This window comes from Ambystoma mexicanum, chromosome 10 (genome assembly GCF_040938575.1).
Source record: "Ambystoma mexicanum isolate Mex_15411 chromosome 10, UKY_AmexF1_1, whole genome shotgun sequence".
Lineage (NCBI taxonomy): Eukaryota > Metazoa > Chordata > Amphibia > Caudata > Ambystomatidae > Ambystoma > Ambystoma mexicanum.
The window spans coordinates 791,320,230-791,346,825 of NC_090932.1; the positions used below are offsets into that span (position 1 = coordinate 791,320,230).

The 26,596-nt window shown below is 50.2% G+C and overlaps 1 protein-coding gene across 2 annotated transcripts in view; it reads left to right on the plus strand.

Annotated features, from left to right (window-relative positions):
* Nucleotides 1–26,596, plus strand: part of MLF1 (myeloid leukemia factor 1) — a 474,880-nt gene that overhangs the window by 264,141 nt on the left and 184,143 nt on the right. The window lies entirely within an intron of this gene.

Sequence of the window (26,596 nt, forward strand, 5' to 3'; positions counted from 1 at the left end):
TAAGTATCAGCTCTGCAAGTTTTTGCCTGAACACTGTTCATCTTCAGCATCTCCTATAATGTTTCTGACGGCAATCTTAAGGTACTCCCAACCATGTTGAATCCTTAACTTTTCAGTGTTGGGCAGAAGTTTTGATACAAGTGAACATTACCAAATTGCTCACTCATCAACATCTGAGTACATGACAATACTCCTACGTCCCGTCCCCTTTCCTCCATACTTATGGGACAATCCTCCGTCCTGTGGGACAGGACCGGAGCACTTTGTAAAAGCATCCAAAATTTTGTAAACATTTTAGTCCTTCCTCTCTTTCTAGGTGGGTCCTGGCACGCGGCTGTAGCCCCGCCCATCTCGGCTCTGCCCCGCATATTGCCCATCAGTCCTTTTCTCCGCTCGTTCGGGACTGGACGCACTTGCATCCGCGGAAGATTTTCTTCCTATTTTCCTCCTCTCTGGTTTCTCGCTAGCGATCGTGTACTAGTCTGTCTGTCGTTCAAACTATACTTTCCAGATTGTTCATTGTGTCATCGACGCTTCGCGAGGGCGGATCCCCATCCTCTCTGTTTAGAGTGTTTGGGTCTAGACCACCGTTGGGACTCCTGTTTTTATTGCGATTCCCTTTCGGTCCGGGCACTTCAACGTCAATTGGAGCGGTGGGAGGAGGTGTTTCGACATACTCCTCCTTCACATTTTCAATCTTTTATCGACAAAAAGAAGAAATGTCCGGTAAGTTCTTTACTTTTCAGAGCACCCCGGCCGGGAGACACCTTTCCGGGTTCTTCCGGGGCCGGGAGAGCGTCGACCGCTCTATCACCGGGAATTGCCCTGAGGTGCTTTCTGGGCCTAATAATTGTATGGGACTTTTCTCCAAGGGTCTCCGAAAGGGGCCTGTGGATACCGGAGCATGCTGTGAGGCCCCACCTGTGGGGGCTGCTTGTAGACCTAGTTCTAATGAGTCATGGGGTACCGGCGCTCGCTCTGAGGCCTCTTTATCGGCTTCCCTCAAAAGTACCAGGGTGTGCCCCGAGGCCTTGGTTGGGCTTGGTGTTACCGAACGGATGTTCGAGGCCCGCGCTAGTAAGGCTGTGACCGGACTTGGGTCTGAGGTCCCTCGTACAGAGGCTAAGGGAACCAACATTTCTGAGAGGCTTGACAAGGCCTTATCAGTGAAAGATGTTTCTCACTGTTCCCGCTCGTGTGGCGATGCTAGAACTGTTGAGGGGGCAAGGAGTGGAAGTTCCTCCTTTACCGGCAGTGCCAAGGTCCTTCCTGTGAAGGCTATTTTGGCTAGTGGTATGTCGCACAAACATTCCAGGCCACATAGTATCGGCTCGGCCGAGGTTCCTTGTGTAAAGGCTAAAATGAAGACCCCTGATCCACCGACAGGGACCCTTGCCTCACTTCCACATGTGCCGCAGTTCCCCTCAGGTGATGGCAAAATTGCGGCCGTTCCCTCCACGACCACGGTGGCCATTTTGGGCGCTTCCCCTACAACTACGCCATGGCATCAGGTGTAGGAGTGGGTTCTGTGGGTGAACATAAGATTCCTTGTTCGTATCCGTTTCGTCCAGTTTACGACTGGAATGCTCGGATGCCCCTGCTACACAATGTCTCGTTGCTTGTGGGTTCGGCACCCTTGATTTTTGTGGACACTTCGGGGGATTGGTCTGTTTGGCAACCCTCCCCTCTGCGTCCCTGGAATTATCCTCCTCATGAGAGGCCTCTTCCGGCAGCTTCAAGGCCGTCTCCAGAGGACACCTTTTTCTGCAAATTTCAGACGCTCATGCGCACACCGACCCCATGAGAGAGTATTTCAAGGGTCTTTTTAGGGAGATATGCCCGCCTGTGCCTCCGGCTCCACCCGCTCCCCCAGTGGTTCCGCCAGCCTTGCCTATGGTGCCTCCCTCGACCCTTCCGCCTTTGCCTCCATTGTCCCCCGTGGACAAGGCGGTGCCTGACACGGTTCAGCAGGATCCTGACCTGTCGGATGATGCGCAGGGCGATCAGGACAGCGAAGACCAGCCCCGCTATATTAGAGCTTTTCCTGACCGGGTACTGGACATGATGTGCCTATTGGATGTTCCAGTGCCCGAGGCACCCGCTCCGCAGGAGGGTGTGCTTTCGGGGGCATTCACCCTGTCTCCTTCAGAGCGTACCGGCCTGTTCTTGCAGAAGGACGTCTTGGCCGAGGTCCGTAGGGTCTGGGAAAAGCCACACTCTGGACTTTTCGTCAATAAGAAAATTGACGCGCGATACAGGCTGCATTCTTCGGAAGAGGTGGCCCTATCATCTTGTCTGCCCCCTCCTCCACGGTGGTGGCTGCGGCCACTTTACAGTCTAGGCCTGCAGCATCCTCTTCTACGACGGCTAATCAGATCCTGGGGAAAGAGGACAAGCTCCTCGACTCCCTTGGGAGGAAGATTTCTGCTAACTCGGCCTTGCAGCTCCGGCAGGCCAATGCAGAACTGGTGTTAGCGGGGGCGAATATGAAGATGTGAAAAGGTCTGTCGGAGTTCGAGGAGTTCATTCCGGTCGAGAAACTGGAAGACTTTAAGGCGGGATTATCCGATGCCAGTGTCTTGGCCCAGGATCTCCTGGAGGCCGCGGCTCATCACGTCGACACTTCGGCTCTGGGCCTTATGCTGGGAGTTGATACCTCTCGACGGGCGTGGTTGCATGCCACCAAGTTTTCAAAGTAGGTGCAGGACAAGGTGTTGGACCTGCCTTTTGACGGTAAGGAGCTTTTCCCTTCCACAACGGATGTGGAGCTGACCAAAACGAAGGACAGCACCCAGACAGCTAAATCCTTGTCCGTCCTGGTTAAAACTCCTTTTATAACCCAGAGACCGTTGTCGCAAAGCCGGCCTTCCTCTGGTTTCAGGGGGTTTCTAGACCGGAAATCCCACAGAGTGGATACCCCTTCGGGTAATTCCTGCCAGAGGAAGCAACAGACTCAGTTTTTCTCCCGCTCCTCAGCCTCCTCCTCAGGTTCAGGTGGTAACACCACTGAAAAGCCTGCCAAATGAGGGCTCTCCTCACTTGCACGAGACCCCGGTGGGAGGACGCATTGCGTCTCATTGGGAGGCGTGGCAGACCACCGAGGACAGGTGGGTCTTGTCAGTCGCTCGGGGCGGGCTTCCGCTTACCCTTACACCCTACCCCACCCTTCAACCCTCCCTTCCAGCAGTCAGGGTCGTCCTCCCTAAAAGCCTAGGTTCAGAAACTGCTGGATCTCAAAGATGTGGAACCCGTTCCCCTTGGGGAACGAGGGGAGGGATACTACTCCCGGCTGTTTACAGGGCCCAAACCCAACCAGGCTGGCCTGCGCACCATCCTAGACCTTTCCCAGTTCAATCTTTTCCTACCCCAAGAGAAATTCAAGATGATCATGCCCGGCCAGATACGGTCCTCATTGCAGATGGGCGATTGGCTCAGCGGGGTGGACCTTCAGGATACGTACATGCATATTCTGATCTGGAATCCACACAGGAGATATCTGTTTCTCTGTGGGAGAGGAGCACTTCCAGTTTCCAGTGCTTCCTTTTGGCCTCAGCTCGGCACCGTGTGTCTTCACGAAGATGTTGTTGATCGCGGCCTATCTTCGTCTACAGGGTATCCATGTGTGTCCGTATTTGGACGACTGGCTTTTACGCAGCTCTTGCCCGTTGAAAACCGCCTGCAGTCTTCAGTCTTTCCTCCAGCTCCTGTTCCACCTCAGGCTGTGGGTGAACTGGCGGAAATCTTCCATGACGGTCTCTCAGGACTTGATTTTCCTGGGTTTTCGCTGGAACACGATCGACTGCAGAGTGTACATTTCCGGGGACAGAATGGCGGACCTGTTGGCCACGTGTCAGATGTTTGCGCAGTCGGAAAGAATGTCGGCCTGGTGGTTCCAGAGGGTTCTGGGCCTCATGGCGTCTTGCGTATTGGCTCTTCCTCTTGCTCGTCTCAAGATGAGGCGGACTCAGATGGCTCTTCGGAGTTCTTGGCGTCAGGCTGTGGATCTGGACTCCAAGTTGATAATTCTCCGACTTCCATGAGAGTTGACCTGGAGTGGTGGTCGTCTCTCAGCAACCTGTTGGTGGGGGCAGGTTTTCAGGACCCAGCCCCTATGGTGACCATCACAACGGACTCCTCCCTTCTAGGGTGGGGTGCGACTGTCAAGAATCCAGCACACAATAATGGGGGAAGGTGTGTCAACACTCTCCCCGAACCACAGAAGCCGAATGAAGTCGACCCTCCACCCATGGTTGGCACAGGTACCTGATATACAAACCACAGGATACCATGTGGCAGCAAGTGGGGGGAAGAGGGTTAGGTAGAGGTTGTGGACGGGGAGGGGAAGTAGGAACACCGGATAAAGGGTTAGGGAATGCCTAGTTTGGATAGGACAGGGGACGCAACAGGGAAAAAAAACCTACACGATCTAATACCATAGAAAATAACATAGACCATAACCACAAACTCAAGTCACCAGTAGTACCCCTTAATACAGGCACCTACTGCACCGTCCTAGGTTATTTGTACCCTGATACCTCTTGATACAGGCACCTGTTGTCATACAATTTCAGGGTTCACATATAAGCAAGCAAGAACAATGGAACATACATGGGAGATTCTCCCCAACATGAAGAACATGACACATAGCCCTCTGGGCAAGCATTATCGACACGTACCAACATTAAACATGAAATGTCCTAAACATGAAACATACAACACCACTGTGCTGAATTCTTCATGCAAATCTAGTTTCCAGTACTGCCACACTGATACTCTAGTGAAGCCTGAACTTCTTTGCAGTGCGAGCGTTACATGCACGGGAAGCAACAACGCTGAAAAACATATAGCGAGAACGCAGTTGGCTTCTCCAAACACTATTACAGAGACCCTGTGAATTCTAAACCCATTAGTCTTGTCTCTCAAGTTATTTCCATATCCATATGAAAACCAAATGTACATAATCAGTGTAGCGCCAGTTTAACAATGAGCGTTCACACCCAAAACCCTTCTGCACTTATCTTTTTGTCCGGGAAGCTCGCAAGCCTTCCCGGACATAAGCTGGTGTAGCATGTAACAGCGGCGCGAGTCCTCCGTCTGCCGCTGCGAGTTCTGAATGCCGGGCATGGAAACCGCGCGTCCTCCGAACTCCGCTTCCCGGTCGAAATGCCTGCTATTAAAAGAAAGTATGCAGGAGCGAAACGGTCTCCTTCAATCCTCCGGCATGACTTTGTCTGGAACACAAAATAAGACACACCTGCCGTGCGCCGTTACCCCTAGCTAAGCTGTTACTAATTAGTGTCAGCTGGCCATACGCGTACACGGCAAGAACTACCAGAGTCCCCAAGGATGCTGGAAAAGGTAGTTCATTCTCGGTATCCTGCTTTCCTGAGTCCATGACATCTCTTCCAACTCCTCCACCCCATACTCCTAACATTACCTCCTTTCCCAGGGCCCTTCCCAGGACCTGGTTTCTCCGGATGTCGCTGATGAAATTGTGTGACCAAGCTCGGAGCTTGTACTGCATTTGCCGGTTCCCAAGAACAATCCTCCGGACCATAACCCTTCCATTGAATGAGATACCAGAATTGTCGATTCCTTTTCTTTACATCCAAAATGCATTGCACTTCATATTCCTCCTGACCTTCTTTCATCACAGCTGGAGGCCGCTTTGTAGTTATTCCCGGAGCTGCGGGTTTAAGTAAAGATACATGGAACACAGGGTGTGTGGGTAACGATTTAGGCAAACGCAATTTCATAACAGTTGCAGAAATACATTTACTAATCTCATAGGGTCCAATGAGCCTAGGTATACATTTTCGTGAACCCATCAAAGACAAATTCTGAGTAGACAACCAAACTCTATTCCCCACCTTATATTGAGGACCTTCCTGTCGATGTTTATCAGCTTGGTTCTTGTACTGTCTCTTGGCTCTCTCCAGATTTTCTCGTGCCTTCTGCCTAATCTCGAGAAGCAACTGTTTGCGCTCCTGCCACACTGGCATGTTTTTTATTTCTGGCAAATGTTCTGGTATCAAATTGTCAAATCGGTCACAAATTGCACTAACCTGGGCAGACTGCGACGCGGAATGGAGACAACTGGTGGATGTCGTGGAAATGGATGAATCCCCCGTGGGAGTCCTGCTTCCCAGCTCCCTGAATGATAAACCAGTTAGGAGGAGAGCAGGATCCCCAGGGAAACCCTCCTGGGGGAAAACACCCTGAGCCGCTGCAACTCTTCGGAACGGGAGGTGGAAGTCTGGACGGATCCTCTATGCGCGCTGGACAACGAAGAGGGTCGGAGACCTTTCCAAGGAAACAAGATAGAACAGGTAAGTTCCAGGAAGACTGGTAGCGAGAAATAAGTGAGTGGGAAATGTGAAACCACGTACAAGGGATTAAGGAGGGTGTCCTCTAAGGAAGGAGACTGCTCTCTGAGAAGCCGGTCCTGTTCCGGGGATGTGGTGGCACTAGCAAACAGAGAATAGAAAGTAAGCTTTAGAATGCTGGGGAGAGAAATCTACTGAAGGGAGATGAGTCTGATTGTACTCACTAACACGGACGGCCAACCTGCCAGAAAACCCACGAATCCCACCAAATATGGCCAGCAGCTGAGTCTAAGCAAGTGAATAGAAATCAGAACAGAAGTAAGGAATAAGGAGAAACTCTGAGTCAGTAGAGGAAAGGATTGTGAGTCCTAGAAGCGAACTTACGGAGCGTCCACAAAGGCAGTAGCGACGCGTATACAGACAGCACTTCCTTCCTTATCAGGAGTCACGTGACCCGGCGCAAGTGCGTCAGATGTACGTGAAACAACTAGACCGTTGTTGTCTCTAAGAAAAGTCGCCGTTATGGGAGCCTGCATTATCACGTTATGCGCCGTTCTCCCTATTCTAAGGCTTTGCCACCATGACCAACGTTGATAATGTGTAACAGTATGACCTCTCCTCAGGGGAGATCCTCCTGGTTTTCCGGGGTGGAAACGGTAGAACCTTTTCACCAATTTGGGGGCATGAACCCCCAAAGCGTTTTCCCACGTCCTTTCTGAAGGTGAGTACCCTTTCCAGTCAATAAGGAACTGAAGTCGACCTCGATTGAATCTTGAGTCACAGATATTGGCCACTTCGTATTCCGGACCTGTGTCTGTGTCCACTGGAGGAGGGTGAGAATTAGGTCTTCGCGCAAAACGGTCTGGTATGGATAGTTTAATCTGGGAGATGTGGAAGACCGGGTGCATTCGAGACCAAGAATGAGGCAGCTCTAAACGTACCGCCGAAGATCCTACCAAGGAGAGGATCTTAAAGGGACCAAAAAATCGAGGAGACCATTTAGAAGGAACTAAATGTTTGGGGAGAAAACGGGAAGCCAGCCAAACCAGGTCGCCCTCCTGAAGTGTAGGTATCGGTCTGCGATGACGATCTGCATATGGTTTGACTCAGTCCTGAGCGTCCTTCAAAGACCTGCGGGCCAAGCGATGACCTACCTGAATGTTGCTCATAATGTGGTTGACCCCTGGACAAAGAGGGTGAGACGGTAGGGAGAAAGGAAGGGTGATAACCATAAGAGCAATGGAAAGGAGTAGTCTTCAATGCATAATGATACGCATTATTGTATGCAAATTCTGCTAGTGGAAGCAACTCCAGCCAGTCGTCTTGAGCTGCGGAGACAAAGCATCGTAGATACCCTTCTCCAGCATGGGGTCTGGCATGGATTCACATGCTCATGAATATTCCCCGTCATCAGGCTGGGAATCCTCGGTAAAGGAAAAACCAGTATCAGTTTCGTTTCTGATCTGTCTTTCGTAGTAATAACCAATCACTGGTCTCTGCGTCATACTGACCACAGCCAATGACTGCCCTCTACCCAAGCACCGCCTCTGGCAGCCATCTTCAGATTTTTACCGCACGTTCATGTGTTGGGATCCTCGTGCTATTGCTCTCGAGCGTTAGTGCTATTTTTTCACGTTTTTTCTCAAAAACTTCGTTTTTTCGGTCAGAAGAGCCTCAAGCTCCACCGATTCTCCATCCGATCAACGGGGACCCGTGTCGGATTCGCCTGCGCCCCTCAAGGGTGAAGATTTCGTCGAGCTACGCTTTTGGAGGACTCCAGAAGTTTCTCAGGCCCGGTCATGGCCCAGGAGAAGGGGAGCTCGACGCCCGGAAAGCTGTTCAGGGTCTGCCCTGGATGTCAGCTGCAGAACATCTTCAAGGAGGACGAACACTCTTTTTGTCTTTACTGCCTACATGAGGACAAGACGCACGTGGAGAAGGACTGTGCGTGTTGCGGCAACATGTCGGAGCGGACCATGAAGGACCGCCATCAACGTCTCGCCAACTGGCTGGAAGGGAAGAGCCCGTCCGGCGAGAAGAAGAGGAAGAAAGCCGAGCGGTCTTCTAAGACCTTTGAGGACGCCCCGGCGACGGGGTCCAACATAAGGCCAAGCACCGCGAGTCCGCTGGCACCGGGAGCGCCGAACGGTCGGGCTCTACGGGCGCCAGGCAGGGCGCACCCTCCCCGGCACCATCAACCACGAGCCAACGCTCTAGGTCGGGTAAGAGGAAGGCCGAGCACCCGGCGAAGCTCCTGGAGAGGCCCCGGTCGAGCTCGGAGGGGGAGCGGGGCAGTGTTCCCCCCCCTCAAGGATAAGGCGGTGAGCGCACCTAGGGTGGTGAAGGCCTTAATCCATCCGGCCAAGCCCTCTATCGAAACTGTCGCGGCGGCCCTGGCTCAGCCTGTGGAGGCTACACCAGTGGTGGCGACCTCGGGGCTCAGAGTCTCCCTGCCACCTCGGAGGGAGTCCTCTTTTGTGCCCATCGATAGGACCCCCGTGAAATCCCCCGTGGGGAAGAAAAAGGGGGGGCAGGGCGTCGTCGTAGATTCGGCCTCGACCTCGGAGGAGGAGCTGGTTGAAGTCTTAAGCCACGGCCTCGGCGTGGAAGAAGACCGGCCCTTAGGGATGGATCCCGACGCAGGTGACGACGACATCGTCGAGGGTCCCGACGGGGCCCCTGATCGCCCGTCGGATTCCCCTCTGCCAGCGCCGCGAGACAACTCGGCTGCCATTTTGTTGGCTATACAGTCCTTATGCTCAGAGATAAGGACGAGACTACCGTTCCCGACGGAACCTCTCCCGTCGGGGGACCCAGAACCGGGACCTTCTGGTGTTCCCCCTACCAAGAAAAGAAGGATCCACCCTCCGCCTCCTTTTCAGCCGTCGCGCCCCTCCCAGCCCTCCTCCCCGTCCACCCGAGGGGATGATACGGGGACTGACACGGCAGCGACAGGTACGGACGACGAGGTATACGACGTGGATGTACCGTCGTCGCCTCCCACCAGGGCTTCTCCGCCCGACGAGATTGGATCGTTCCACTCCATGATCACCAGGGCATCCGAGCTTTTCCAACTCTGCCCTGAGGAGAATAAGAAGGAAGGTTTCCTTTATCAGCGGCGCGAGGCCAAGAGGAAGACGGTCCTCTCAGTGCCTCTATTGGACGACATTTGGGATGAGGGCCTCACCCTCCTCAAGAACCCTTCCATGACGCCAGCTAGAAGAGACCGGTACGAGAAGAAGTACCGGGTCCCGGACACGGCCCCCCTGTGCCTCCGGGCGCAGCCTACCCCGGACTCCGTCGTCTCCGCGGCGGCCAGGAAAAAAGCGGGGGGGGTGCGGCCTCCACATCGACTTCCCCACCGGACGGCGAGGGAAAGAAATTGGACGCTATGGGACGCAGAGTCATCTCGTCTGCGGCGACGACGATTAAAGCGGCCAACGCCTTGGCTATCGTGGCCCGCTACGACAGGGAGCTCTGGTACAAACTGGCTCCCCTACTGGACTTCTTGCCGGACGACAAGAGGGCGGAGGCCCTGGAGATCCTGCAGGAAGGTGAGGTGGCTTCGGACCACGCCATTACCGTTGCGACGGACATCGCCGACACTGGGTTCCGCCAGTTGGGCAACGGCGTTTGCCTTAGGCGGCGTGGATGGCTCAAGGCTACGGACTTCCGTCAAGACGTTCAGACCAGAGTCCTTGACATGCCCTTTGATGGGAACAACCTGTTTGGGAAAACAGTGGACGATTCCCTTCAGGCCATTAAAGCGGACACCTAGACGGCCCGGGCCCTTGGAGTTCTGCAACAACGACGGACGCCCTTTCGGAGCAGCGGAGGCAAGGGCGCCTCCAAAAGTTCCGGCGGCGGTTTCTCCACCTACCGTCAAGCGGCCCGCTCGTCGGCTCAGGAGGCCTACAGAGGACGAAGCAAGTCTGGCGGACCCCGCCGTCGTCGCCAAGGAGGTCAAGGCGGCAAAGCCTCGTCGAAGCAGGATTGAACCGACCGTGGGGTCGGGCCCCCGCCGAAGCACCCCGGTGGGAGGCCGGCTGGCGAACTTCGTCAGCGTGTGGGAGTCCATCTCCACCGACCGTTGGGTGCTGGACGCCTTGGCCCGGGGCCACGCGCTCGAGTTTCAAAGAAGGTGTCCGCGCGTCCCCCCCGTGGCCAGGAAAGAACTTCACGTCCCTCAGCTTCTCCTGGAGGTAAAGGCGATGCTCAGGAAGGGCGCCATCGAACTCGTCCCAAAGAAGCTTCGGGGCTCCGGAGTTTACTCGAGATACTTCCTCGTGAAGAAGAAGACGGGGGGATGGGGCCCCATCCTGGACCTGCGACGTCTGAACAAGTTCATCAAGGCGCAAAAGTTCCGGATGGTCACCCTCCAGCACGTCCTGGGTCAGCTGGAGGAAGGAGACTTCCTGTCGTCGTTGGATTTGGAGGATGCCTACTTCCATATTCCCATCCTAAAGGGGCACCGAAAATTCCTCAGGTTTGTGGTCTAAGGGCGTCACTACCAGTTCAAAGCCCTCCCCTTCGGACTACGGTCGGCACCCAGGGTATTCACCAAGTGCCTTGCACCGGTGGCGGCGCAGCTGCGCCGCGAGGGGATCCACGTCTACCCCTACCTGGACGACTGGCTCATCCGAGCCAAGACGAGGGAGCTCGCCGTGGATCACACGGCAAGGACCGTCCGACTTCTCACGGACCTGGGATTCTCCGTGAACTATGCCAAGTCTCACCTGGTACCCGCGCAAAACGCACTGTTTCTGGGAGCGAAGCTCGACACAGTGTCTCTTCTGGCCTCCCCGTCGGAGGAAAGGACCAGGTCCATCCTGGGCAAGGTACAACGGATGTTGGTTTCCGACGCGGCCAAGGTGAGGTCCATCAAGTCCCTCCTCGGAATGATGTCTTCCTGCATCTACCTCATTCCCATGTGCAGGCTCCGGATGCGCCCGTTGCAGGAGTTCCTGGACGCGCGCTGGATCCAAACGACGGGCAGCTTCGAGGAGAGGATCACACTCGACGAGAGTTTCCGCCGAGCGGTCCGGTGGTGGGGCAACCGCACGCACCAGACCCCAGACCACCAGGAGACAGTGACCACCGATGCCTCCCTGGAAGGGTGGGGAGCGCACACCGAAAATCTGCACGCGAGAGGCCTTTGGCTCCCGACGGAGAAGTCCCTCCATATCAACGTCCTGGAGCTCCGTGCAGTGTTCTGGGCCCTCAGGTCCTTCCTTCCGTCCCTCAAGGGCAAGGTGGTGAGGATCTTCACCGACAACACCACCACCATGTTTTACATCAGGAAACAGGGCGGAACCAGGTCCCCAGCACTGTCCAAGGAGGCGCAGGACCTGTGGCATTGGGCCGTCACCCAAAGGATGTTTCTGGTGCCGTTTCATCTGGCAGGGATAAAAAACACCATCGCCGACTCACTCAGCAGGGAGCTGCGCTCGTGCCACGAGTGGGAACTACGGCAGGATCTAGTGGATCGCCTCTTCCGACGGTGGGGCACACCCCAGATCGACCTGTTCGCGACGGCGACGAACTCCAAGTGCCGGAGGTTCGCCAGCAGGTTTCCCCAGGCGAGGAGCATGGGCGATGCCTTCTCGTTCCCCTGGGAGGGCCTGTTCGTCTACGCGTTCCCTCCTTTGCCGCTGCTAATCCGGCTCGTCAACCAGCTCAAGAGGTCACGGTGCAGGATGATCCTCGTCGCACCTGCGTGGCCGAGGCAGATATGGTTCCCGGACCTTCTGGACTTGTCAGCGTCCCCGCCAATCAAGCTGCCGGTGGACGCGGATCTACTCTCCAGGGAAGGAGGCGCCATCCTCCACCACGACCCGAAATCGCTGAACTTGCAGGCCTGGCTCCTGCAGCGCTAGAGTTTGGAGGATACGACATACCGGCCGACTGCAGAGAGGTTCTTGCAAAGGCCAGGGCGTCCTCGACTCTTAAATGCTACGGACACAAATGGAAGAGGTTCTCTGTCTGGTGCCACGCACAGAAGATTAACCCTCTACGGATTACGGCTCCCCAGGTACTGCCGTACCTGCTGACGCTGGCCAAAGCTGGACTGGCACACGCGTCCATCAAGATTCATCTTGCTGCGATCTCCCGATACACCAGAACCACGGGCCGGACGTCCTTGTGGTCTCATCGTCTGGTGAAAGAGTTCATGAAGGGACTGTTCAGATCGTTCCCGCCGGTGAAGGCTCCGGCCCCGGCGTGGGAGCTCAACGTGGTGCTGACCAAGCTCATGGGACCTCCGTTCGAGCCTCTGCACTCGGCCCCGTTGAAGTTTCTGTCGTGGAAAACAGCGTTTCTTGTGGCCATCACCTCCGCACGACGGGTGGGAGAGATCCAGACCCTTTCATGCAAGGCCCCGTACTTGACTTTTCACGACACGAGGGTAGTGCTCAGGGCGCACCCCTCCTTCATGCCCAAGGTACTGTCGGACTTCCATCTCAACGAACCCTTGGTGTTGCCTGTGTTCTTCCCGTCGCCTTCGTCGCCGGCTGAGAGGACTTTGCACTCGCTGGATGTGGCTAGAGCGCTGAAGTTCTACGTGGACCGCACGAAGTGTTTTCGGAAGACGTCACAACTCTTTGTGAACTTTGGACCTGTCAATCAGGGGAAGGCTCTCTCGAAGGCTTCCATTTCCAGATGGCTCTCCGGCTGTATCATGTACTGTCATCGGTTGGCAAACCGACCGCTGCCTGGCCGTCCGAGAGCCCATTCCACCAGAGCGATCGCAGCTACCACGGCGTTCCTTTCTGGTGTGCCCCTGCTGGACATATGCAGGGCTGCTACGTGGAGGTCGACGCACACCTTCACGAAATTCTACTGCGTCGATCGGGATTCCAGGGAGGAGTCCAGGGTCGGCCAAGCAGTGCTGCGCAACCTGTTCGCCTGAGGTGAGCCTGGTGAGGAGGTAAGATGCTTAATGTTGAGTTTGATGTACTGCTTAATGTTGAGCCGTTGCCACCTCCCGTGGTTGTGCATGTGTGTACTGCTATGTATTCTTTATTCATGAGCATGTGAATCCATGCCAGACCCCATGCTGGAGAAGGAACAAGTTACTTACCTGTAACTGTTGTTCTCCAGCATGGGTCTGGCATGGATTCACATGCGAACCCTCCCGCCTACCCCTCTGCGGCTCTTCACTTGGTCATACTGCCACTTCACGTGCTTCCAAATCTGAAGATGGCTGCCAGAGGCGGTGCTTGGGTAGAGGGCAGTCATTGGCTGTGGTCAGTATGACGCAGAGACCAGTGATTGGTTATTACTACGAAAGACAGATCAGAAACGAAACTGATACTGGTTTTTTCTTTACCGAGGATTCCCAGCCTGACGACGGGGAATATTCATGAGCATGTGAATCCATGCCAGACCCATGCTGGAGAACAACAGTTATAGGTAAGTAACTTGTTCCTTCCAATGACTGGTTCAAGCGTTCCGTCTGACCGTTGGTCTGCGGGTGATATCCGAAACTAAGGGATCTCTTGATGCCCAATTTCCGACATAAAATTCTCCAGAATTTAGAGGTGTATTGAGAACCCCTATCGGAAACAATGGTGTCTGGAAGGCCATGTCGGGAGAATATTTCCGCTAAAAATATCTTTGCCATATGTTCTGCCCCAGGAAGCTTGTGAAGAGGAGAAAAGTGAGCCACTTTAGTGAGGTAATCGATAGTTACCATAATGGTCGTGTGTTGAGCTGAAACGGGAAGATCAACAATAAAATCCGTAGAAATGTACTTCCCGGGTCGATCTGGGATAGGCATACGGTTTAACAGACCGTATGGAGACACACGAGGAGTTTTAGACTGTTGACACACGACACAGGCGGAGACATAATCATTTACATCACTCCTTATCGCGGGCCACCAGAAATGTCGAGATATAAGTTCTAGAGTGTTTCGAACTCCTCTGTGTCCTGCAGCCTTGGAATCATGGCACATGTGGAGCACCTGTTTTTGTAAGGATGCAGAAGGTACAAGAACTTGATCCTTGTGAAAGTAGCAACCTTGGGTCAAATTGAGCGAGTGAAGATCAGCTAACTCTTCGCATCTTTGTCTTTTCTGGCACGTGACCAGTCTTAGTTCTTGAAGAAAGTCACCCGTCATTGCGACAAATTTAGCTTTGGCAAATAAGGGTTCTGGAGAGAATTTATAGGAGGAGTAGTCTTTTCGTGAAAGAGCGTCTGCCCCAAGATTACGATTACCACGGAGGTAGGTGAACTCGATCCTAAAAGGCAAAAAAAAATGTGCCCATCTTGCCTGCCTGCTATTCGTGGTATATGCTTGCTGCAGCACCTTAAGGTTCTGGTGATCTGTGCGCACTTCCACTGGATACTTCGTTCCCAAGAGCAAATGTCTCCACTCCTCAAAGGCTCTTTTAATGGCCAATAACTCTTTTTCTAGAACGGAATAGTTTTCTTCCGAGCGATTGAATGTCTTGGATAGATAAGCTACTGGTTTCTCGTCTCCTTGTTCGTTCTTCTGGAGTAACACGGCCCCCAGCGCATGGTGAGAGGCATCCAACTCTACCACGAATGGTCGATTTTGATCCGGGGTAGCCAATATCTCAGTAGAAGTAAAAATACGTTTAAGTTTTTCAAAGGCTGTCTGCGCCTCAGAATTCCATTCGAAGGAAACTCCCTTCTTAAGCAGTCTGGTTATGGGTTGAATGGTTTCTGAAAAGCTTGGGATAAATTTACGGTTGAAATTAGTGAATCCTAGAAACCTCTGGATTTCTTTTATTGACGATGGAGGAGGCCAATCCAATACTGAGGAAACCTTTCTGGGGTCCATAGAAATCCCTTGAGGGGACAGCACAAATCCTAGAAATGTAACTTGGCTCTGGTAAAATTCGCACTTTTCTGCTTTACAATATAATTGATTTTCTTCCAGACGAGATAATACGAGGTTTACATGACTGATGTGTTCTTCCTTGTTTTTAGAGAAAATCAAGATGTCATTGAGATAAATTATGACAAAGTGAAGGAGGACATCAGAAAATAGGTGGTCCATAAATCTTTGAAAGATCGCTGGTGCGTTAACTAGCCCAAAGGGCATGACGTGATATAGGTAAAGGCCAAAGGGAGTGCGGAATGCTGTTTTCCATTCATCTCCCGGTGTTATCCTGATGAGATGATAAGCTCCCCTGAGATCAAGTTTGGTGTAAACCGAGGCCCCTTGAACGGCCTCCAAGATGTCAGTAATAAGTGGCATGGGGTACTTGTCTGGGATTGTGATCCGGTTTAGACAGCGGAAATCAATACACGATCGTAATTCTTCTGAGTCTTTTTTTGGAATAAAAAATAGTGATGCACCCACAGGGGAAGTGGATTCTGAGATCAACCCATTTTGTAGGTTTTGATGAAGATATTCTTTTAGAGCAGCCTTTTCTTTCTGGGATAGTACATACATGCGGCTGAGAGGAATAGGCTCATCAGGCAATAGGTCAATACGACAATCATCTCTGCGATGAGGTGGAAGAGTAGGAAATTTGGGGTTAGAGAAAACTGACAGAAATCGCTGATGACAATCAGGAATCCTACTAATGTGACTAATAGATGGAATGCTCAGACATCTTTTTACTGTAGTATGGGACAAACAATGATTGGTGCAAAACTCCGAGCCTAAAAAGAGAGTGCCCGCTGACCAGTTGATGAAGGGATTATGTAATCTCAACCACGGGAGCCCCAAGATTATTGGAAAATGTGCCGTCCGGATGAGATCAAATTCTATTTTTTCTTGATGTGTCCCTACAGCACAATGTAAAGGTTCTGTTTGTTCCCTGATAAGACCTGAACTCAAATCAACCCCTTGAACTGGAGTGGCTAGTATCTTGTCAACCCTAGGAATTCCTTTCTTGGTCGCCCATGCATCATCCACAAAATTGCCCGCCGCCCCGCAATCAATCAGTGCCAGGACATTAGTAAGGATGATAGTTGGAAGGGTTATAGTTAAAGAAATCACAACCATAGACTGCTCTACCTGTCCAGGATCTGAGGAAGAATTCTTGTTAGTAGGGGAACCCTGTCGAAAGACTCCTACCGTGGTTCCCCCTACTGTAGGGTTCTTGCGTTTCCCGAAACCTGAGATGGAATTCTACGTGATGGAACAAGTGGGCAGTCTCTTAGAAGGTGTAAGGAAGAGCCACAATACATACACAGACCGCAAGTCTTTCTTCTCTCCCTTTCGGAGTTGGAAAGAGGGCCCTTCACGGTCCCAATTTGCATTGGCTCTTCTGGAGAGTGTGTCTTGGTAGTTCCGGGAAAGAATTCCATATGAACCCGAGAAGCTTTTCCCTTCTTTTTCTCCTGATGGCGTTCTTGTAATCGATAGTCTATCTGCGTAGAGATCGAAATCATCTCTGCCAAATTGGCTGGTCTAGGGACCTTGGACACCTCGTCTTTGAGCTCTTCTGAGAGCCCTCGTCAAAACAAAGTAACCAGACCATCATCTGGCCATCCTGTCTCTGAAGACAATTGTTTAAAAAGTGTGATATATGAGATGAGGTCTCCAGATCCCTGCTTTAAATCAAGTAATTTCTCCTGAATTGAAACTGAAATTTCTTTACGACCAAACATGGTTTTCAAGCTATTGGTGAAAGCAGCATAGGAATCGAGAATATTTCCCGAAGTTACCAAGGGGGTAGCCCATGCTAAGGCTGGGCCTGATAGCTGGAAAATAACGAATCCCACCTTATCTTTCTCTGTGGGAAAAAATCTAGGTTTAAAGGTGAACTGAACATTGCAGCTGTCAAGAAACTCTTTTAACTTGAGCAGATTCCTGTCAAACTTGTCTATCTGGAATGTTGACGGAGGAAGATCAGAAAATGCCCGACCTAACTGTTGTTTTAATTGCGAGTTATCCTGTTTTAAAGTATGCTTTTCCAATGTCATGGACTGCATTGCCGCCATAAGTTGGTGCATCTGTTGTTCCATTTCAGATTGCCGTCTGCCGCGGCCAGTCTGTTTTTTGGCGTTGCTAACTGTCAAATCGGTAACAAATTGCACTAACCTGGGCAGACTGCGACCCGAAATGGAGACAACTGGCGGATGTCGTGGAAATGGATGAATCCCCCGTGGGAGTCCTGCTTCCCAGCTCCCTGAATGATAAACCAGTTAGGAGGAGAGCAGGATCCCCAGGGAAACCCTCCTGGGGGAAAAAACCCTGAGCCGCTGCAACTCTTCGGAACGGGAGGTGGAAGTCTGGACGGATCCTCTATGCGCGCTGGACAACAAAGAGGTTCGGAGACCTTTCCAAGGAAACAAGATAGAACAGGTAAGTTCCAGGAAGACTGGTAGCGAGAAATAAGTGAGAGTGGGAAATGTGAAACCACGTACAAGGGATGTGTCCTCTAAGGAAAGAGACTGCTCTCGGAAGTGTCCGAGGGCTTGAGAAGCCGGTCCTGTTCCGCGGATGTGGTGGCACTAGCAAACAGAGAATAGAAAGTAAGCTTTAGAATGCCGGGGAGAGAAATCTACTGAAGGGAGATGAGTCTGATTGTACTCACTAACACGGGCGGCCAACCCGCCAGAAAACCCACAAATCCCACCAAATACGGCCAGCAGCTGAGTCTAAGCAAGGGAATAGAAATCAGAACAGAAGTAAGGAATACGGAGAAACTCAGAGTCAGTAGAGGAAAGGAGTGTGAGTCCTAGAAGCGAACTTACGGAGCGTCCACAAAGGCAGCAGCGACGCGTATACAGACAGCACTTCCTTCCTTATCAGGAGTCACGTGACCCGGCGCGAGTGCGTCAGATGTACGTGAAACAACTAGACCGTTGTTGTCTCTAGGAAAAGTCGCCGTTATGGGATTCTGCATTATCACGTTATGCGCCGTTCTCCCTATTCTACGGCTTTGCCACCATGACCAACGTTGATAATGTGTAACACATATTCTGTTCATGACCATACAAACATTCATTAGGTGCCATTCCCAAGGAAGTGTGATAAGTGTTGTTATAGGTAAATTCTGACAACCATAAAGCTTGCACCCACGACTCTCTGCCAACACACAAGTAGCCTCGTAAATATTGCCCAAGTGTTTGATTCACTCTTTCAGTCCGACCGTCTGTCTGAGGATGATAACTGGTGCAAAGAGAACAATTGATTCCCAGCATTTGACAAAAAGCACGCCAAAATCTGGAGGTAAATTGCGAGCCCCTATCTGAGACAATACACTTTGGCAATCCATGCAGTCTTACCACATGCTGTAAGAATAACTCAGCCAATTTCCCTGCCCCAGGTATCCCCTCGCAAGGAATGAAATGGGCTTGTTTTGACAGAAAGTCCACCACTACCCAGATGGTATCACATTTATTATTGTGTGGCAGATCTGTCATAAAATCCATAGAAATGTGCGTCCATGCTTTCTCAGGAGTTGGTAATGGTTGCAGTAACCCTCTTTTCTTAACAGGCTATGCTTTGTTACGCGCACAATTCTCACATAATTCCACATATCTCTCCATATCCTGTCTTAATGTGGGCCACCAAAAATATTTTTCCAGCATCATCTGTATTTTTCTCAGACCTGCGTGTCCCGCTAAGGGAGACGTATGACACCAATATAAAGCCTTGTCTTGTAACTCTTTAGTGGTTAAATATAACTGATTCTGATGATATGGCAACCCTTCCCGTATTGTGCGTGCCGTATGACTATTCCGCCACTCTGACAATTGTCGTGAGGTTAAAGCTTTCTTGACTAATTCAATGACCTGTTTCGTAATGGCCCCAACAATTTTATATGGCGAGATAATGGTTTTCACTTCACCTACTGAGTTATCCAAATTTTGCTGCCTGGAGAGAGCATCTGCCTTTCCCTTCTTGCTACCCGGTCTAAAGGTAACCACAAAATCAAATTCATTAAAGTACTGAGACCATCTTAATTGTCTAGGACTAAGGGTTTGAGCCGTTTTGAAATATTGCAAATTCTTGTGGTCCTTTACCACCACCACCTGATGCCTTGCTCCCAGCAAATAATGGCGCCACTCAAGGAATGCGGACCAAATCGCCAGCAACCTCTTATCAGTTTTAGAGTAATTCTGCTCACACCCTGACAATTTTCTGCAATAAAATGCTACAAGATGCCATACTCCCTTCTCATCCTTCTGCGATAGAATGGCTCCTATCGCCACATTACTTGCATCTGTTTCAACTTGAAATACCCGTTCAGTGTTGGGATGTTTTAACACGGGGCAGTAGTGAAGGCTAACTTCAACTCTTGAAAGGCTTTCTCTGCTTCAGAACTCCAAGTAAACCTCACCGCCTTCTTTAAAAGATGCGTGATGGGAGTGACAATCTTAGAGAAATTGCTAATAATCGCCTATAAAAGTTGGCAAACCCTAGAAAAGATTGTATGTCTTTTATGCATTGTGGAGAATGCCAATCCCTCACAGCCTGCACTTTTTTAGGATCCATTACAATTCCTGTGTCAGTCAAGATGAATCCCAAAAACTCCAACTGCGTCACATGGATTGCACATTTCTCCAATTTGACACCCAATTGACAATCCTGTAATCGTTTCAACACAGTCCTTACATGTTTTACATGCTGTTCTGGAGACTCAGAATAAATCAAGATATTGTCAGTATAAACAATGACAAAAATATCAATAAATTCATGCAATACTTCATGCATAAAAAACTGAAAAGCTGATGGGGCGTTACATAAACCAAAAAGCATCACCAAATATTCAAACAAACCAAACTTAGTTCTAAAAGCTGTTTTCCACTCATCCCCCTCTTTGACCCGTATCGAATGGTAAGCGCCCCTCAAATCCAACTTGATATTAACCTTGGCAGCCCTTACTTGATCCAAAAGAACTGAAATCAAGGGCAACGGAAATCTATTCTTTATCGTTACCTTATTTATTGCACAATAGTCAATGCAAGTGCCTAAGGTCCCTTCGATCTTGGGAACAAAAAAATAAAGGTGAGGAGACTGGGGATGTGGAATATCTAATAAAACCCTTAGCCAACATCTCATCTAAATATTCCCTTAAATACTGATTTTCCGTTTCCGTGAGAGCATAAATTCTACTGCAAGGCAATTTTGCTCCTTCCTCCAATCAGTAACACAATCATAGGGTCTATGTGGGGGTAACTGCTCCGCAATTATTTTGTCAAAAACTTCATTAAACTCCAGGTACTGTGCTGGAATTTCCTCTGTCACTGCTCCCACCAGCTGATCTCCTGGCCCTTTTTCAAATAACAATGTCGCTGGTCCTACCTCTTGAAAAACATGTTCCTGACACCTCTGCTCATCAAACAACACTGTCTGCCTTTCCCAATCAATTCTCAGATTGTGACGAACTAACCAGGGCATTCCCAAAATTAATCCGAATTGAGGTGCTGCTATTAAGTCAAATGTGATTTCCTCTTTATGACCATGTCCACAAATCATGTCCAATTTTTCGGTCTGCTTTCGGTCGGGCCCTGATAACAAAGGTGAACCATCCACCGATTGCACTCCTTCCACCTTGGTTTTGTCTATCAAAGGCAATCCCAACTGCTCCGCCAATGTAATACTTACAAAATTGCCAGTAGCCCCTGAATCCACCATTGCCAGAACTTCCTGCTTAGTCAAAGCAAAACATAACGTCACCAAAATGTATAAGTGACAAGTTTTACCCCCCCCCCCACTGTATTTGCAACCCATCTGGGGAACCCTATCTCCATCGGGCCTGGCACCTGTGTTCCCCTTAAGGCCGGCCCAACTCTTTTTTCCCACCTTCTTCATACTCCTCTCCCCTCCCACACTTTTCTGAGGGGTATTGGGACATGTACGTATAAAATGCCCTGCTTGTCCACAATAGAGACACAATTTATTAATCTTACACTGTTCCTTCTCTGCTGCTGACAAAGGTCCTCGTACACTACCAATTTGCACGGGCTCCACTTCACTGGTCTGTCCTCCTTTACTCCTGTCTAAAAGCACAAAGGGCCCTGGATCCGGTCTCTTTTTATCTCCTTTCCTCTCATTCATACGATTATCCAACCTTAAAGCTGAATCGATCATGGCTGTGCAAGTTCCTGGTTGCGGCTCCACCTGAGCAATGGCATCCTTCAGTTCCTCTCGCAATCCCTGGTAGAATACGTTTTTTTAGCCACTGGCCACTCCGTTTCAATTACCAATTTGTTAAACTGGGTTACATATGTTACCAAATCCTTGCCTCCCTGTCTTAATCCCAACAACTCCTTATCTTGTGCTAATGACACCTCTCGGCGATCAAATAATCTGCCAAATTCCCCTAAGAAACCATCCCAATTGTATAATAAAGGGTAATCCTTCTGTACCAGGGGCATAGCCCATGCTGCTGCATCTCCTGTCAAATAAGAAATCACAAAAGCCTTCCTGGCCTGAATGGTTTCGAATGCAGTAGGTTTACACAAAAAATGAAGTCTACATTGGGTAAGAAAAGTAATGTATTTTCGAGGATCCCCTGAAAAACGTACTGGAGCTGACAACGGTACACTACTAGAAGGTTGAACAATTACAGTGGGATTCTGCCTCGTGGACCCTCCCATTGCACTAGCCCCCTCCAACGGGCTCCGCTGGGCTACCAAACTCTGTACTTGTGTCTTTAAATTATCCGAGTCCTGTCTTGCTTGTACTAACTCCGTCTGAACATTCTGAAGCGCCTTTAACACATCAGCCAAGGCGGGAGTGGTCTCTTCCATTTGGCTTGGGGTTGTAAGTATCCCAATGTGGGGGTGGCTTATTATGTCAAGAATCGAGTACACAATAATGGGGGAAGGTGTGTCAACACTCTTCCCCCGAACCACAGAAGCCGAATGAAGTCGACCCTCCACCCGTGGTTGGCACAGGTACCTGATATACAAACCACAGGATACCACGTGGCAGCCAATGGGGGAAAGAGGGTTAGGGAGAGGTTGTGGACGGGGAGGGGAAGTAGGAACACCGGATAAAGGGTTAGGGAATGCCTACTTTGGTTAGGACAGGGGACGTAACAGGGAAAAAACCCTACACTATCTAATACCATAGAAAATACCATAGACCATAACCACAAACTCAAGTCACCAGTAGTACCCCTTAATACAGGCACCTAATGCACCGTCCTAGGTTATTTGTACGCTGATACCTCTTGATACAGGCACCTGTTGCCATACAATATCAGGGTTCACATATAAGCAAGCAAGAACAATGGAACATACATGGGAGGTTCTGCCCAACATGAAAAACATGACACATGGCCCTCTGGGCAAGCATTAGCGACACGTACCAACATTAAACATGAAATGTCCTAAACGTGAAACATACAACACCACTGTGCTGTTCTGTGGGAATTCACCATGCATATCTAGTTTCCAGTACTGCCACACTGATACTCGAGTGAAACCTGAGCTTCTTTGCAGTGCGAGCGTTACATGCACGGGAAGCCACAACGCTGAAAAACATATGGCGGAAACACGGTTGGCTTCTTCAAACACTATTACGGAGACCCTGTGAATTCTAAACCCATTAGTCCTGTCTCTCAAAAGTTATTTCCATAGCCATATGAAAACCAAATGTACATAATCAGTGTAGCGCCAGTTTAACAATGAGCGTTCACACCCAAAACCCTCCTGCACTTATCTTTTCGTCCGGGAAGCTCGTAAGCCTTCCCGGACGTAAGCTGGTGTAGCATGTAGCAGCAGCGCGAGTCCTCCGTCTGCCGCTGCGAGTTCTGAATGCCGGGCATGGAAGCCGTGCGCCCTTCGAACTCCACTTCCCGATCGAATGGCCTGTTATTAAAAGAAAGTAGGCAGGAGCGAAACGGTCTCCCTCAATCCTCCGGCATGACTTCGTCTGGAACACAAAATAAGCCACACCTGCCGTGCGCCGTTGGCCCTAGATAAGCTGTTACTAATTAGTGTCAGCTGGCCATACGCGCGCACGGCAAGCACTACCAGACAATTTGCAAGCTGAAGAACACGGTGAACTGTTCCCTTCTACTCATAGCCATATGGTGGCCGGCCAGGTTTTGGTTCTCAGAACTTCAACGCTTGTCAGTGTATCCGCCGATCAGGTTACCAGTGAGCCCCGATCTTCTTCACCAGGGGGAGCAACAGCTTTGGCACCCCTCCCCACAATCGCTCAGCTTGGCGGCATGGTGCCTGAGTTCAGGTCTTTAGAACATCTTAGCCTGTCTGCGGATAACATGCGTATTATTCAGGCAGCCAGGAAACCCTCGACTTGGTCCCAGTACAGAAGCAAATGGCTCAGGTTCTGTCATTGGTGTCTACAAAAACAACTGGACCAAGGGCGGCTACGATTGACACGGTTCTGTCCTTTGTATCCCACCTAGCAGAGTCAGGAATTCGCGTTCTGTCATGCAGAACTTATCTTTCAGCAGTTTCTGCCTATCTATCTACAGGCCAAAGCTCTTTCTCTCTGTCTAATCCAGTGGTTTAGAGACATTTTGCAGGCTTGACATGCCTTTACACCCTGCTTCGTAGTAAACACCCGTCGTGGGATCTAAATTTGGTCCTTACAGCGTTGTGCCATAAACCTTTGGAACCAATGGCCACGGTGGATCTCAAGCACCTGTCGTGGAAGGTGTCCTTTTTGGTTGCCGTTACCTCAGCAAGGCGTGTGAGTGAGCTCCAGGCTTTGTCGGTGGAGCATCCCTTTTTGGTTTTTCACAAGGATAAGATGGTCCTACGGACAAACCCTTCTTTCCTGCCAAAGGTGGTCTCTGATTTCCATCTAAATGAATCAATCTCCCTTCCGGTCTATTTCCTGAACCCTGCTTTAGAAGCGGAAAGGGTTCTGCGCTGCTTGGGTGTTAGAAGAGCTCTTAAGTTCTATATGGACAGAACTTCCGAATTTAGGAGCTCTTCTCAACTGTTAGTGACCTTTGGTAATCCACAAGGTAAGCAGGCCTCTAAGGCTACCATCTCCAGATGGATTGCTGCCTGTATTACGGAGTCTTACACTGTCCAAGGACTGCAGCCTCCTATAGGTATTCATGCACACCTGGTGCGGGGCAAGGCAGCTGCAGTTGCCTTTCAGAAATATGTCCCCTGGGAGACCATTGCAAAGGTGGCTACTTGGGCCTCCCCATCGGCCTTTTGTAAACATTATTGTCTAGATCTGAGCTCCAGGTCTGATGCTCAGTTTGGTCAGGCTGTGCTGGAGAACCTGTTTCAGTAAGGGATTTTCCATCCACCTGTTTTCCTGTAAGGAGTGCTTGGGAATCTCCCATAAGTATGGGGAAAAGGGTACGGGACGTAGGAGTATAACCAGGTTACTCACCGTAGTGATCACCTTACTCATAGTCCATAGTCCCCTTTCCTCCATACGCCCGCCCTCTGTCCCCCCTAATAAGGTTCCTCTGTTATTGCTTAAAGGTCTCTGACCTGGTGATAGAAAAGGACTGATGGGCGATGCGCGGGGCGTAGCTGAGATTGGCGGGGCTACGGCCACGTGCCGGGCCCCGCGTAGAAAGAGAGGAAGGACTAAAATGTTTGCTAAATTTTGGATGCTTTTACAAAGTGCTCCGGTCCCGTCCCATAAGTATGGAGGAAAGGGGACTATGGACTAGGAGTAAGCTGGTCACTACGGTGAGTAACCTGGTTATTTTTTGCCTAAATCCTCCATTGCCTTTGTTCTTTAGTTTCTTTATTTCCCTTTGATACTTAAGACTTTGGTAACTCATTCACCCTTAAATGGTTTATGTTGGAGTTAACCTTTTTCCACAATTGTTTTTGGAGCACATTGCTCAACAACACTCCTCCAAAAGAATGCTGGAAAAGGTTAACTGTATGGCACAAAACCAGATACTCTGTCAGTAATGTTGACCTATAATAATCTGAGCCCACATATCACAAAGCCGTTTCAGGACTAAACAAAGTACTCCTCAGCCAGATTGTTCTTAAGAGTACACAGCTTTAGATCCTACCCCCAGCATGCTTCACCTCTATCCCACAAATTAGGGAATGCTATCCCAAGCTATTGTAGCATTTGCAGACAAACGCGCCACTGCACCTCTCAAATTCACCAAGCCCACCCCATTCAGCCTCACCCACAGAGAAGAATCCTTCATCCTATCTTTGATCATATTTCTTACACCTGAAAAAGATTCGGGGACGCCTGCACAGCAGTCACTGCTGAAGCTCTTGCAGATCTATTGCCCTACCCTGTGAAAGCCTTTATCAACAGACCTCTTTCCTCTATTACCATTCCAGAATGCCTGAAATACTCAATCACCTTCACGTCTGATAGAAGCATCTCTTGAGTTTGAAGAAGTTTTCATCTAGCATTGCGGTACCAGCCTCCCAGTGCTGACCAAAAGAATAGAAAAATAAGTAACCACACAGTTCAAGGCCTGTGTGTCTATCCGCTCCTTCTGGCCTCTCACCAATGTCAATCTGGCTTCCACCCAACATCAGAGTTGAGTCATCCTTGTTTACAGTTTGGGACAACTTGAGAGAATAAGTTAACAACTGTTGCTTCTTCATGCTCATCCTTTTAGAGCTTTCTGAAGCCTTCAATATGATGGAATACAGCCTCCTGGTGTAATATCTGCAGATTGTTGCAGCTAGGTCCTTCTAATAGTTTGGCTGCTTCCTTTCAAAAAGGAAATCTAGCATTGGAGTCTGAGACCTTACAACTCATCCCACAGCAGTGTTCAGTGGGGTCCTCAGAGTGCTCCATTATCGCTGCTGTTTATTCAAGGTTACATAAAATCCCCAAGAGACCTACTCAAAGCCAAACATCTCTCCTTTTACTCCTGTGCTGATAACACAAAATCTGCCTTATTGTCCCTTGCCGAGAAGATCAGTTCTCTTTGGTTTCTGAGATGTGATGCCTCCAGAGGCATAGATGATGCAAACGCAGCCTCTGAATATATTGCTCCAAAGCAGTTCTGTGTCCTGGGCCATGTTGGAATAATGCAGTGCATGAATTTCAACCGTGCACTCATTTCAATGGTTCCATTGATTTCAACAGAGACAATGTTCACAAGTGTTGTGTGATTTAGAATACTAGCACTGATGTGTGGCATCGAGGGTAAACGAAAGAGGGGATTGATTTGATGGTTTAGAATAGCATAGTGTAGTGTAGGGTGTTGATTACATTAACATAACTAACTACTAACACTGCTAACCGTACTAATTGTAATTCTGACATTAGCAATTAGACTGGGGCTGTAGGTGCATGGACATTAACACTGCGATATCAGTTTAAATGCAAAATTGAAAAATTGAACAGCAGTGTGGCTCGCAGATGCTGGCTTCTCACGATGAAACAGCAGAATGTT